Source organism: Pan paniscus, chromosome 11 (genome assembly GCF_029289425.2).
Source record: "Pan paniscus chromosome 11, NHGRI_mPanPan1-v2.0_pri, whole genome shotgun sequence".
Taxonomy (NCBI): Eukaryota; Metazoa; Chordata; class Mammalia; order Primates; family Hominidae; genus Pan; species Pan paniscus.
The window spans coordinates 44,714,057-44,729,768 of record NC_073260.2 but is presented as its reverse complement, the minus strand read 5'-3'; the positions used below and the strand labels follow the sequence as shown (position 1 = coordinate 44,729,768).

At 42.1% G+C, this 15,712-nt stretch overlaps 1 protein-coding gene across 17 annotated transcripts in view; it reads left to right on the top strand.

The window, feature by feature from the left end:
* Positions 1-1,413: 1,413 nt before the first annotated feature.
* The window catches only part of AOPEP (aminopeptidase O (putative)), a 429,169-nt gene continuing 414,870 nt past the window's right edge, over positions 1,414-15,712 (top strand). For 4 of the 17 annotated variants that reach the window (XM_063594310.1, XM_063594313.1, XM_063594312.1 and 1 more), the window contains exon 1: positions 1,414-5,360. The gene's annotated coding sequence lies outside the window, so the exon portion shown is untranslated. Of the gene's footprint in view, positions 5,361-9,566; positions 11,869-15,712 lie in introns of those variants that run through there. The other 13 variants (XR_010109119.1, XR_010109118.1, XR_004673384.3 and 10 more) reach the window with 7 other exon arrangements.

Genomic DNA, 15,712 nt, shown 5'->3' with positions numbered 1-15,712 from the left:
CCTCCCATGGTTAGCTTGGCCTACACCCAGGAGTGAGCAAAGACAGCCAGCCTGTGAGGCTGGAAGCAAGATGGAGTCAACCATGCTAGATTTCTCCCACTGTCATAATCTTTGCAAAGACAGTTTCAGTCTGGGTGAAGTTTGCAAATGTCTTTACTGTGTATTTTTCTTTTGACTCCTAGTCCTTCAGTTAGATTCAGTTAGAATTAGATTTGGTGGAAGACATAGACCCAAAATAAAGTGACTTAAATGAAAGTGCAGCTTATTTATCTTGGTTAAAGTGCAACTTATGTGGTAGCTCTGTCCACGAAGTCCTCAGGGACCGAACTCTTTCTATCTTGCTGCTTTCCTCTAATGCTCTGAGGGTTGAATTATGATCTAAAATGGCTACTTAGACAAACCAATACATCTGCATTTCAATCAAAAGGAAGGATGATGGAAAAAAAGAAGACAAACTTTTGTCTTATCTGTTTGGTAAGGATGGTTGCCACACCTTGCTACATGATACTTTCTCTTACAGCCATTACCCAGTGCATAGTCACAGGGCCACAGCTAGCTGCAAGGGAGGCTGAAAAATGTTGTCTTTCTTCTGAGTGGCCATGTTAGAATTAGATAAAGATATTTTATTACCTAGAATGTGAGCGTTCTAGTATTATGAAACAACAACAATAAAATAACAACAACAACTGGATATTGAGGACCGGCCAGCAATCTCTGTCATCCTCTCCTCTGTTGAACTTAGTTCATCTGGGCTAATTCTGTCTGAAATTCTTTTGAACTTTAATCCAATGCACTAAATCTCGGTGAGGATATGAGTAGATTTCATGGAGCTGACAGCATCAGAGGGGAAAAAAGTCACTAATGAAAATCATATCTCAACCCATTAATGAAAATCACATCCACTAGGGAGTACACATTCCTAAGCCCAGACCTTAGGGGTATATCTCTGCTTGCGACATGAATACTCATCAATATAAGTTTTGCAAGTGGAACACTTAGTATTCTCAGGAGTAACCAAATGAATACAAGATGTTGACTCATGTCACTTTGACTCCGTGAGGTGTTGATTTTGTATATATAAACACAAACATTTAAATCAAAATTATATTTGCATCAATGATTTGCATCAATAAAAGTATGTCCTGGAGCAAATTTCATTTTGTAAATTTATAAAAAATTCATTTTAATATTTTATGTTTTAAATTTTATATTACATACAAACTGTTATATAACATTTATATAACTGTTTCTCATTTTTCTACTTCACTAGAATTATTTTCACTGGAATCATTTCCAGTTCTTTTACATGTAAGCTTCCCATTGAAGTTACAATTTAGCATTATTTTTTGACTTCATGACAAATTATAGTCATTAGAGTTTCTGACATTATGAGTTTTCTTTTGTGGTTAATTAACCAAGACCAGTTGTTTTTCCGCTGAAACTTTGTATATCTAAATCTTGTCAAAAAGATTTTATTGATTTTTTCATCAATTTAAAATAAGTGACACATTTTACCATGTCTGTTTTTCTCAATTTTTCCAGTTTTCTTTTCTTTTTTTTTTTTTTGAAATGGAGCCTTGCTCTGTCGCCCAGCTGGAATGCAGTCGCGCGATCTCGGCTCACTGCAAGCTCCGCCTCCCGGGTTCACGCCATTCTCCTGTCTCAGCCTCCTGAGCAGCTGGGACTACAGGTGCCTGCCACCACGCCTGGCTAATTTTTTTTTGTATTTTTAGGAGAGATGAGGTTTCACCGTGTTAGCCAGGATGGTCTTGGTCTCCTGACCTCGTAATCCACCCGCCTAGGCCTCCCAAAGTGCTGGGATTACAGGCGTGAGCCACCGCGCCCAGCCAATTTTTCCTGTTTTCAATGTTACCAATCCGCAGTTATTTTTCAGTCAGCTTTAATTTTATAACTAAATTGTGTTCAGTTTTGGCCACTGTTAATTTCATTTTGTATTTATTTCTATCAAGTCCAGTTTTCCCTGTCAACCTGGTCACAATATCCTTGGCATTACAATAGCCAGGCAAAATAACAACAACAAAAAACCCAATGAGATAAAACCCCAAATTCCAGGCAACTATTCTGACATGTTTGGTGGCTATAAAGATGGAAATAAATACACCTTAGGAATCTTCTAGTTCCATCTTCTCATTTTATAAGTGAAAAAACTGAGGTTCCCCAAGAAAGATGAAGTCTTGAGCCAGTGCAAGAGTTATTAAGGATGGAGGTGATGAGCAGGTGTGATAAATACTGATTGGACTGTGGGATGACAAAGAGGGACAAGTCTAGGATGATCTTGGATTTCAGGCTTGGGTGACTGGGTGGATATTGATGCTATTAACTCAGACAAAAATACATGAGTAGGTCAGGTTTGGGGGTGGGGACAGAGGACGAGTTCAGGTTTTTAAATGCTAGCCCGACGTTTAAGTGGAATCTAGATATTTGAATAAGGTTTTTTTTTTTTTTTTTTTTTTTTTTTTTTTTTTTTTGAGACAGAGTCTTGCCCTGTAGCCCAGGCTGGAATGCAATGGCATGATCTCAGCTTACTGCAACCTCCGCCTCCCAGGTTCAAACCATTCTCCTGCCTCAGCCTCCCAAGTAGCTGGGATTACAGGTGGCCACCACGCCCAGCTAATTTTTGTATTTTTAGTAGAGACGGGGTTTCACCATGTTGGCCAGGATGGTCTCGAACTCCTGACCTCAGGTGATCCTCCCGCCTTGGCCTCCCAAAGCATTGGGATTACAGGCATGAGCCACCGCACCCGGCCTGAATAAGAAATTTTTAAACAGGTCTGAATGGAAAGATAGACTTGGGAATTGTCAGCTTACAAACTTACAGGTGGTAGTCACCTGACGAGAGACAAAGTCACCACCCTGGGAAAATACACATCAAGGAGGCAAAGTTTGTGCAGGCCTGCAGGCCTCATATGGACAGCAGATGTGTTTTGTTTGGTCCAAAACAGAAGTTTAATAAAATGTGAATTAGTGAGCAATGTTTAAAATTTGTGAGATTTCATGTAAATATCTGTATATCGATTGGTGTTTTTTTTTCTCTTTTCTTTTTTTTTTTTTTTTTGAGATGGAGTCTCACTTTGTCACCCAGGCTGGAGCACAGTGGCGTGATGTTGACTCACTGCAACCTCTGCCTCCTGGGTTCAAGCGATTCTCTTGCCTCAGCCTCCTGGGTAGCTGGGATTACAGGCACCCACCACCACGCCCGGCTAATTTTTGTATTTTTAGTAGAGACAGGGTTTCACCTTATTGGTCAGGCTGGTCTTGAACTCCTGACCTTGTGATCTGCCCGCCTCAGTCTCCCAAAGTTCTAGGATTACAGGCGTGAGTCACTGTACCCGGCCCTCGATTATCTTTTAAGCAGGGGATCTGACATCACCGGGTCAGCATTCCTGGTTGGCAAAAATCAACAGAGCTGTGGTAGGGACCACGAGCTCCAGATCACCACAGTCTCTATCCCTGGGCTTCACTCCTTTGTGTTAACTGCCCGGCTGCTGTAGGCTTTGGGGTTTGCAGCCTCTGATGGAGCCTAAGAAAGCCAAGGGAAAAAAGAGCTCAGGAAAAGGGAAAGTGGAAGCCAGTGATAGAAACTGAGGAAAGATAGGTGACAGGAGAACCTAGAGGACTGACTTGGAAACAAGCAAAGAAATCAAGTTTGAAAGGAGGCGAAACAAACCTTGTTTTAGCTATATGATCCAGCTATTTGCTTAGGCCCCAAATTTAAGAATTATTTTTGACACTTTTCTTTTCCTTATCTCCCTTATCTAAACTCATCTCCAAGTCTGTCACATCTACCTCAGAATTATTCCTGAAATTTGTCCATTTCTATCATTTCTTACCTGCTCATTGCAAAAGCAACTCTTCTCTTTGCATCCTTTTAAATTGTTTCTCAAAAGTTTCATGTATACACAGCAGCTAGCAGGGTGATGTTATAAAACTAGATCCTGTCACTTACGTGTTGATAACTCTTCACTAGTTTCCCCTTACACTTCGAATAAACTCGTATTCCTCACAGGGACCCAGAGAGTCTGTGCATGATGGGGACTCTCCTTGCCTTCTTGATCTCATCCTCTGTTCTTCCCATGACCTACTTTCTCACTTTCTCCAAGGCACCACATTCTGCCCCTTCCCTATTGCTTGCTCACATGTAGATTCTTCTCTTGGCTGTTCTTTCCTTAGCTCTCCACAGAGTTGGCTGCTTCTCAGTTTACTGAACCTCTTCAGAGGGCACTTTCTTGACATCTCAAATCAAAAGGTCACCTGTCTTCCTTTAATTTCTCAGCAACTTATTTTCCTTCTACTTTTTTTTTTTTTTTTTTGAGACGGAGTCTCGCTGTCGCCCAGGTTGGAGTGCAGTGGCGCGATCTCGGCTCACTGCAGGCTCCGCCCCCCGGGGTTCACGCCATTCTCCTGCCTCAGCCTCCAGAGTAGCTGGGACTACAGGCGCCCACCACCTCGCCCGGCTAATTTTTTGTATTTTTAGTAGAGACGGGGTTTCACCGTGTTAGCCAGGATGGTCTCGATCTCCTGACTTTGTGATCCGCCTGCCTCGGCCTCCCAAAGTGCTGGGATTACAAGCGTGAGCCACCGCGCCCGGCCTTTCCTTCTACATTTAATGTTTGCTTTCTCAACTAGAAAGTAATCCCCATGAGGGAAGGCACAGCGTCTGTCTTGTTCCTGGTTGTTTCCCCAGCTTTTGTTAAGGGTGCTTGCCTGGCACACAGGAGGACCTTAAATTGTGGTGGAATTAATATGTGAACAATAGTCACATGCAGCAGAGGTGAGACTAGGCTAAGGAATAAAACTGCACATCTGTATTTCAGTAACTTTTTTTAAATTTTATTTGAAACAGGGTCTTGCTCTGTGGCTCAGGGTGGAATGTAGTGGCACGTTCATAGCTCACTGCAGCCTCGAACTCCTGGACCTAAGCAATCCTCCTGCCTCAGCCTCCATAGTAGCTGGACCACAGGTGCACGCCACCACACTCGGCTAATTTTTTAATTTTTTTGTAGAGACGGGGCCTCCCCAGGTTGCCCAGGCTGGTGATTTTTTTCTTAAGCTTCATAAAGATTTTGCAATTAGGAATACTAGGGTACCAGGGCAACTCTACAAGCCCTAGCCAGCCAAGCTGCTCGCGCCCTCCTATGACCGCGGCAGCTCCGCGCCTGCGCAGATCTCCCCCGGGCGGTCTCGCCCGCTCATCCTAAGGGGGCGGGCCTAGCGGAAGGCGGGCCAGGCAGAATGCGGCCCCGGGCGCGTGTGGATGACGTCACCCGGCGCGTGCCGGGGTAGCCCGTAGTAACCCCGAGTCTGCGGAAGTGGTGACCCGTGGGACGCGGCTGAGACAGGTAACCTGTTCGCTCCCTGTTGGGTCCCTGCCTTCCTCTCCTCCGGCGTCGGGATGGCGGCGGGGACAGCATCATTCCGTTCTGAAGGCGACGGGGAACCGTCCCTTACCCTCACTTTTGCTCGACCAGCGAGGACCCGCATCCCCTCCTCAGTTCTCCCAGACTCCTGGGGCTGAAACCCATCCTGGGGACTGGGCGGAGCGGTCACATCTTACCACCTCAGCTGTAGAGGTGGCCACGGGCTCTGGCTGTCTTCTCCCCGGCGGCACAGACCTTTCTCAGCCTCTGGGTGCCTCCTCCTTCGTCTCTTCCCTCCAGGCCCTCGGTCACCTGCCGGTCTCGGCTTCTAGCCCCACAGGGCTCATCTCCAGTCTTAAGTAGGCAGAACAGTTTCGATTCGATTCATTTCCACTTGCAGTGAAACCCGTCCGCCTCTTCCTCCCCCGGAGGATCTTTACTGAGAGCACCACATTTTGAGTTTTGGTGTCCCTATAGAACATTCATACTGTTAGTCTGGAGTTTTGTTCATTAACGCATGCATAGGCGGGGAGGGGATGGCACAGTAATGTGATTATGATTATCTATTGTGATAATAAAAGATCCACTTAGGCTCCAATCCACTGTTGAGATGCATGGAACAGTTAATAGCATTGCATAAAATGCCCCTTGTACCTGATTTCTTTTTGGTTTTCGTGCAATGATGACAATTACGCTTGCAAAGGTAGCCCTCAAAATAAGTAACATAACCCGCTAGGGATGTTTAGATCGCAAAAAAACAACAATAAGGTTCATATGGTTGATAAAGAAATAATATGGGTTATTACAAAACCAGACAGAATAGATGCTGAGTGTATGGGATGACAAGCAGAATTCTGAAATCCTTGATCTCATTGATTGTTTGGTTTTGTATTTTTAAAATACTTTTAGTCTGTTCCATTTTTGAATAGTGTATATTGTGCTTCGTATAAGTCTGGGAAGCCTTCCAATGACTTGCTAATTGGGAAGATTAGATTATTCCAATATTTGGGGGACAAAGTAGAATAAGGTTAGGGTATAATAATAGTTGCTTACTGTTGGCCCATCTGCTTTATCCCAGGTACTGTGTTCAATACTTTGCATATGTTTTCTCCTTACTTCATACAACCACCTCGTGAGTTAGGAATTATTACCCCCAATTTATAGAGAAGGAAATTGAGTTTCGGTTATATGAAATTGACTTGCTAAAAATTCACAGTTAACTAAATGGCAAAATCAAGATTTAAATTCAGGTCTGAATATGACTTCAAAGCCTGCACTTTTCTTAAAGGACTCTACTAATGCTCAAATTTTAGGCTTTTTACAATAGTTGCACACAATTTTATGAGTTTGTTCACCTACACAAATGATTTAACACTTTTTAATATATTTAATACTGTATTAAGTTCCCATATTCCTGGAGTTAAAACACCTGGAAAGCTTAATTTGTGATCCTTCCTGCGTGCGTGCGCGCACACACACACACACACACACACCATCCTTATCTTTAAGAATGAGATAAATGGTAAACAAGATTGTGCAGTAAAACCCTGCTGTTTGGAGTCCTCAGGGAATGGGTAATTTTACAGTTGAGAGCTTTACTTCTTTAGAAATGAAAATTATATTGACTCTTTGAGATGGAAATTTTAAAAATGTACTACACAATTTCTTGCCTTCTTAAACACTCAGGATGCCGAGTAGATTTTTGACCTCACTGTGCCCGGTCGAGGACAGTTCTTCTAAGGAATTTGGCTGTGAGGAGATAAAGAAGAGTTAGAGGGAGATGTGGACTTAAGGGAGGGTTTTGCTCATTTGTGGGTTTTTCCTGTAAGAAGAGACTGGAACATTCACATTTCTGAAGTGGAAAGGGCTTGGAAACAGGAAGATGCTGAGGTCAAGGATTTAGAGGGCTGGATGATTGATGAAGCAAGGTCCCAGAGGCCACCAAAAGACGATCTCCAGAGCAGAGGCCACCTTCAGGCTATGCGGGGCACGAGGGACACTTCTTCCACTCTCCTCGGAGGGATGGGGAGAAGGGTGGGCACAGACGTGAGTGAGTGTGTGGGATGAGGAAGAAATGTGTGGAAGTTCTTGTGTGATGGAGCAAAAGTTCTTAAGTGCAGCAGGTGAATTTGCTGACATTGCATTGATTTGTTGGGATAGGGATTGAGGAAAGTTGGTAGAAGTTTAGAATAATCACTGAGGGAAAAGGACAGGGTTTGATGGGGAGACTAGAGAGAAACATGAAGGGTTGCCTGTCTAGGAAAGTTGGTGTCCCACCAAAGTTGAAGTCTATGGATATCTAGAGTCAGATATTCTTGTGATCGTGATATTTATTCAGCTTTTGTTGAGCTTAGTAGTTTAGAAGTACAGAAGGTGGATGATTCCATTGCTTAAAGGTTTGGTTTTATAAAAGTTCTGTCAGAAGGATGAAAGAGCAAGAGACTTGAGGTTAAAATGTTCCAAGAGTGTTTGAAGAAATGAACTAAGTTATTCTAAAGATGTCCATAGAGGCTGGGGGCACTGTGGCTCACTCATCCCAGCACCTTGGGAGCCCAAGGCAGGAGGATCCCTTGAGCCCAGGAGTTCAAGACCAGCCTGGGCAACATGATGAAATCCTGCTACTACAAAAAATACAAAAATTAGCCAGGCATGATGGCATACGCCTGTAGTCTCAGGTACTTGGGGGAGGCTGAGATGGAAGGATTAGCTTGAGCCCAGCAGGTCGAGGCTGCAGTGAGCTGTAGTGGCGCCACTGCACTCCAGCCTGGGAGACACAGCGATGAGACCCTGTCTTAAAAAAAAAAAAAAAAGAAAGAAAAGAAGACCATAGAGCAGGGAGTCTCTACTTCTGAAACATTTATAATTCTCTGCTGTGGGGGGCTGTCCTGTGCATTGTAGGATGTTAGCAGTATCTCTGGTCTCTGCCTATTAGATGCCTGTAGCAGACCTCTCCAGTGTGATAATCAAAAATGTCTCAAGACGTTGCCAAATGTCTTCTGAGGGGCAAAATCAGCCCCAATTGAGAACCACTGCCGTAGAGTCAGAGGAAGCAGATGGATTGGAGAAAATGTTAAAGCTAAGGGACTGGAGTCTCGATGAAAAAAGAAAGAGCTGGCAAGTAAGCAAGTGAAAGAGTAGGAAGACTGGGAGGCTGTGCTTGGAGGTTAGACTATTGAAATTATGTCAGAGGTGGAGCTCTTCCACATAATGAAAATGTCTGGGCCGGGCACAGTGGCTCACGCCTGTAATCCCAGCACTTTGGAAGGCCGAGGCGGGTAGATCACGAGGTCAGGAGATCGAGACCATCCTGGCTAACGCAGTGAAACCCTATCTCTACTAAAAATACAAAAAATTAGCTGGGCGTGGTGGCGGGCGCCTATAGTCCCAGCTACTCGTGAGGCTGAGGCAGGAGAATGGCGTGAACTGGTGAGGCGGAGCTTGTAGTGAGCCGAGATCGCGCCACTGCACTCCAGCCTGGGCGACAGAGCGAGACTCCATCTCAAAAAAAAAAAAAAAAAAAAGTCAAGAATGGACCATTGGTCTTCTTCTGTCTAGTATAAATTTTATAAACAGATTAATATCAGAGATCATTATGCATTTCCTTGAGAGTGAAGAAGAAACGACATCCAGGCCTGTTTCCTAACAGCAGTGATTATTTCCACTTCCAGGCGTAGTGACCATTGTTCAGCCTGACCTCCATTAATTCTGTTGAATAATTCTTTTGAAAAGTGATGTTTTTTATTTCTTGACTCATAAAGCGTGTAACTTACATGCTATTTGAGAATAAACCTCTATTTTACATTGAGATTTATACCAAATGGCAAAATATAGGATCTCTCTTTCTATCTTCGGACAGAATGAGAAGAAACACTTTTTCTACAAGTAAAAATTGTTTTTAAAAAACAGCAAAAAGGATGAAATAGTTGCCTAAATAAGAGGCGTAACTCAGACGTATTCAGAAACTAGTTTTCAACCTTAGTTTCTGCTGCAGGTTTTCTCAGGATTGTGTAGTCATCATCACAGTGGTTATGAAGAATTAGGACATAGTTGGGTCGGTGGTTGTAATTCTGACTGGTTGTTTAATATAATTATACTATTATGTACACTGAGAAATTTATATACTAAGTAAAGCATGTCTTGTAATGTTAAAGAAAAAAAAGACGATTAATTTGCTACGTGCAGTGAAGGCGAAGGTTGTTGGCGCTGAGTAGGTCATTTTGAGAGTGGGGAAATGGAGATAATGTTACCTGTGGTTAGGGAGCAGGTTGGAAAAGCAGCAGCGGGACAGCCTCAGAGTTTCTGAAATGACACCAGGACTAAGGCTTTCTGGATGCTTGTTTTCTCACTCCGCCCGGTAAGTGCTTCTCAGCTCTTTTCTAGCATAATCATTTCCCCCAACTTTTACTTCTCTCTTGCAGTGTTTTAACAAGTCAAGAGACTTATCTAACTTGTTTTTTTTTTTTTTTTTTGAGACGGAGTCTCGCTCTGTCGCCCAGGCTGGAGTGCAGTGGCGTGATCTCGGCTCACTGCAAGCTCCGCCTCCCGGGTTCACGCCATTCACCTGCCTCAGCCTCCCAAGTAGCTGGGACTACAGGCGCCCGCTACCATGCCCGGCTAGTTTTTGTATTTTTAGTAGAGACGGGGTTTCACTGTGTTAGCCAGGATGGTCTCGATCTCCTGACCTCGTGATCCGCCTGCCTCAGCCTCCCAAAGTGCTGGGATTACAGGCGTGAGCCACCGTGCCCGGCCCAACTTGTTTTTTTAAATAGTACTTTTTAGGTGAATAGTTCTTCAGTATTCTCTTGATTTGATTTTGCCATCTTTTTGCTAGGCCTCCAAAAAGCCCTGGTTTCTGTGCTATGTGATATACTTTTAGAGCAGTTCTTTTGCATTTGGGCATCTGATTATAAAGTCTCTCGTTGGTAAAAGAAATGTCAACATATCTTTAAATTTTACAACTCTTAGAAGGTTTTTTTTCCCGCTGCCTTTTTTCCCTAGTCTGTTCTCTTTTGCCTTTTTTTTTTTTTTTTTTTTTTTTTTTGAGACGGAGTTTCGCTCTTGTTGCCCAGGCTGGAGTGCAATGGCATGATCTTTGCTCACCGCATCCTCCACCTCACTGGTTCTAGCAATTCTCCTGCCTCAGCCTCCCAAGTAGCTGGGATTACAGGCACCTGGCACCACACCTGGCTAATTTTTGTATTTTTAGTAGAGGTGGCGTTTCACCATGTTGGCCAGGCTGGTTTCGAACTCCTGACCTCAAGTGATCTGCCCACCTCGGCCTCCCAAAGTGCTAGGATTACAGGTGTGAGCCACCCCGCCCAGCCTGTTCTCTTTTACTTTTTATTGTTCCATATTCGTTTTTAACATATCCATATGTACAGTGTTAATTGGGAACTAATTACAGTGTACTCTAGAGGATGTAAGCAACTTCTAGAATATGCCTTTTAATATTCTCCCCATGTTTGATAATCCATGCTTTCAGTCAACTTTTTTTTTTTTTTACCTTATCTTTATGAGCATAACCTACATTATTTATCAAGTAAGAATGGGTACTAACTCCCATCTCTTTTACAAAGCATTAAAAACACACAACTGTCTTATCCACAGATACAAGCTGATGTAGGTTTTGTTGTTACATCATTAGTCTTGTCACTGAAAAACAGTAAGTAGGTGGCATTAAAAGCCTTGGAGTTTTAACTTGATTCTCATACAAATTTTTCATGAATCTAGTCTATTTGATAGGGTATAAGAAGTGTCTTCTACCAAGGAATTTCCTGTGATAGGCAGTAAATTCCCTATTGGTGTTTAATAATGATATTTTATTACCTTATTCACATACTTAAATATGAGGATTTCTAAGAAAAAGATATTACCTCAAGAAAGAGTGATGACTAGGATTTCATACGGACCTGATTTGTTTTGGTGTTTAGGATCTGGCACATCAAAGGAGAAATGGGTTGTTCTCTCCAGACCATGAAAATGGACATTTATACTAAATACAGAATATAAACTCAAGAGCATGACAGAAGACTATGTTTTATCAAATAACTTAACACTTTAAAAAGCAGCAGCATTACATTCTAGCAGTTGCTCTCTAGTGGCAGATAGCACAGGTCTGTGTCCTGTCTGCAGCAGTCTCTGTGCTGTCTGCAATCTTGGCCAAATCAAGATCCTTCAGTGGTCATGTTTGAGCAAGTGGATGCCCAAGGACTTTGACTGTTAGTTTATAACAAATTTTTTTTTTGTTTTGGAACATGGCATAACATCTTTTCTAATAAGAGAGTATTTCAGGTTCTGGAAATATCATGGTTACTGTATATGCTGTGTTTAATCATTTTCTTTCTCTTTTTTTTTTTTTTTTTTTTGAGACAGTGTCTCACTCTGTTGCCCAGGCTGGAGTGCAGTGGCGTGATCACAACTCGTTGCAAGCTTAATCTCCCAGGCTCAAGCGATCCTCCTGCCTCAGCCTCCTGGGTATCTGGGACTACAGGTGCGCACCACCATGCTCAGCTAATTTTTTGTATTTTCTTTAGAGATGACATTTTGCCGTGTTGCTCAGGCTGATCTTGAACCCTTGGGCTCCAGTGATCCACCTGCCTTGACCTTCAAAGTGCGGGGATTACAAGTGTGAGCCACTGCATCTGGCCTAGTCATTTTCTTATGATGGTTTTAGAAATTCCTATTTTTTACACCACATGGCGAATTGTAATGTTATGTAGTATTTACACCATGTAACCAGCTCATGGCAAGCACTTTAAACATACCCTTAGGTTCCTTCTGTATTGGTGTAGTTCTGTATTTGTTCTCTAGGTTTACACTTTTTTCTTCAGCCTTTATAAGAAATGGAATCTTAGCCTTTATAAGAAATGGAATCTTAAAGGAAAATAAACTGTTGAAACTTACCTTTAAAACTTCCTAATTCATTTCAATATGACCTACAAATTAAGTGTCAGTTGCCTGTTTAAATTTAAAAGATGATTGAGCTCCTGAAGATCTAAAGATATTTAAGCTATACCAAATGCATTTTCTTACCTTAATCCCAGGTGCTTTTCAATTTCCAGGAATTTGTTGAAATATTTTGTCTTGGCAAGGATGAACTGAATACATGTTCAGTTTACCACATAGAATCTGGTGCTGGGAGTATATTTTAAACCTTGATGAGGTGGATTCAAAACCATTTAGAGAGAAAGGGGCACCCATTTGCAGTGTGTAAAGTCTGGATCTTCCTCTGAATGGAGAAATGTGCGTTCTATATTTATTCCCACAAAGAACTAGAATATAAATATTGAGATCTGAATGCCTTTTATTTATTTATTTTTATTGATTGATTTATTTACTGGCCTTGGCAATCCTCTGAGTTTATACTTGAACTTATTTTGCCCGTAGATACAGTGCTCCCCGCCGAGTTCATCTGCACAGCTGCAGCGCCGGGAACATGATCACCAAATAAATCCTAGGGTGGAGGAGCTTGTCTTGCTTTCTGGCTGAAGGAAGTGTAGTTGCCTAAGACAGGAACAGAGGGACCTCTTGCCCTTCCTACAGTTTTTCCTGTTGTAGGAAGTATAGTGTCCTACAGAGAAGGACAGAAAGATGGTTGGTGCAGTGTAGGAAGTGGGAGTTGTAAGGTCAGACAGAGGCCAGCAATTGGGGGAGGGATAAGGAAGCCTGCTTATACTTGGAGTTGCCAAGAAAAGGCCTGCTAATCACCCATATACAAGTTTTCAATAATGAGAATTTCCTCAATATACTTAACAGCAAGAGTCCTACACAGGAAGCCCTGCAGTAAGTGGCCAGAGAATTTGCCAGATGCAGCCATTTTTAGCATCACTGAACTCTACAGTGGATTTTAAATAGTACTGGTTGGGAGGAGACCAGAGTTAGATTAAGCCTGTTCTCAAAGTTTGGTCTCTGGACCAGCATATTAATATTGGAACTTGTTAGAAATGCAGATTCTTAGAGCCCAGTAGTCTGTGTTTGAACCACTGGCCCAGCCAATTCAACCTAATTGTAGTGGCAAAGTCAAAATATTGGGAAAGAATGAGTGAAAACTTCATTATATGTTAGAACATCTTCTGATGTTTATATAGGGATGGCAGGGAATGCTGTTGCAAGTTGAAGGACGGAAAAAACGGCTTCAGTTATAGATACCAGTAACATGCAACATTGTTCCTGTAGGTGGAGAATACCCCCATTTGTGGCTACAGTTCACCCTGGTCTGGAATCTAAATTCTGCCAGATTATAATACAAGAGAGCTTTTCACTTTGCCTCTTTTTTCGTTTTAAATATTTATTCCTTGATTGTATTAATATTTATATATGCATTGACCAGTGAAATTTTGTTTTCATGGCTTTGTGATGGCAAGAGTTGGTTTAAGTAGCTCATTGGTTCAGAAACACTAGATACATAAAAATTATCTTGATATCCTGTGTAAAATGTAGATTATTGGCTGCTATCCTTGCATGTCCAAGAATCTGCATTTTTTCTTTTCTGAGACGGAGTCTCGCTCTGTCACCCAGGCTGGAGTGCAGTGGTGCGATCTCGGCTCACTGCAAGCTCCGCATCCTGGGTTCACGCCATTCTTCTGCCTCAGCCTTGCAAGTAGCTGGGACTACAGGCACCCACCACCACGCCTGGCTAATTTTTTGTATTTTTAGTAGAGACAGGGTTTCACCGTGTTAGCCAGGATGGTCTCGATCTCCCGACCTCGTGATCCACCTGCCTTGGCCTCCCAAAGTGCTGGGATTACAGGTGTGAGCCACTGCGCCCAGCCAAGAATCTGCATTTTTAACAGGCACCACTCACACCAGCCCACCCCCAACCTGCAACGTTGTTTATTGGGCTTGTGGTTCTCAGACTACATTTTGAGAAACACTGTGCTAAATTTCCAAGGAGAGTGATTTTAAAGTAACAGCTTTATTGAGATATAATTCACATGCCATAAAATTCACTCTTTAAAAGAATATAATTTATTGATTTTTAGTATATTTACAGAATTGTGCAACCATCACCACTGTATAATTTTAGGATATTTCCATCATTCCTCAAGGAATCCCTGTACTGATTGGCAGTGATTCCTCATTCTCTCTTTATCCCACTCCTTGGCAACTACTTTCTGTCCCTGTGGATTTGCCTATTCTGGACATTTCATGTAAATGTAATCATAGAATATGTGGCCCTTCGTATCTTCCTTCTTTCACGTCTCATGGTGTTCTCAAGGTTCGTCCAGGTTGTGGCATGTCGGTACTTCAGTACTTCATTCCTTTTTACAGCTGAATAATATTCCACTGTGTAGATGGACATTTTGTTGATCCATTCATCAGTTGATGGTCATTTGGTTGTTTTGCTGTGCGTATGTTTTTTAAAACAATATTAACTATATCTGGGCCTTTTCAAATCATCACTGGATAATTCTGTAGAGTGTCTTAGAGGGGATTCCTATAGGAAGTGGGGACTGGATTTAGAGTCCCTTCTGTTCATGGATTTGAGGAGTCTGTATCTGTAATTTCTTTGGGCTAGTGAAATACATTCTTCTAAGAGCTAGAGCAGCTACTTTTTCTCCATAGCAGAACATTTGATATTGAAAAAAATCTTTTTACATGACTTATTTAAGGACTATATTTCAAAATAGTTTCTATTAAAAATAGTATTCTTTAGGTCTTCATTTCTGGGGAGGAGGAACTCTTACTGAAAAAGCTGGTATTTTTGTCTGTATTTTCTTTTCTTTTCCAATCTCTTCATTTTTACTCTACCGAACCCTGTAACCCAACTCTATTAATCTAGATCCTCTTTCCAGCACATAAATATTTATGGACAGTAATAAATTATATTAGTTCTAATAGAGTTTAAAATGTTTTGTGAATTTTTATCCCAGCATGACAAAAATCACTGGGTGGTCTGATACCACCTTCATCTTTAAATATTTAACCAATTCTTTTTATTTTTAAAGGCTACATTAATTGAATGATATCCATAAAAGTGTTTAATAGTACTTACCTTGGGCCCACAGTGCGCAAAGCACTTCATGGAATTAAGGTCCTTTCTTTTTGCATCTGCTCTCCTCATACCTTATTTCAACTGTGGTGCTCAAAATCTGGGCCCACCATTCTGCAGTGGGGACAGTGACTGAACTTGCATGTGACTAGGATTATGAAGGGTTTAGAAACTGTATCATGTGAGAGTTGGCTGAAAGAATGGAGGTTGTTCAGTTGTTAAAGAGACTACTCAGGCAATGACAGCCCTCCCAGCCATTCAGAGCTTGTCTAGAGAAATCTTATTCTTCCTTTGGGTATTAGTGGGGAGAAACTGGAGTGAAAGGATATGTCAACAGGCTGTT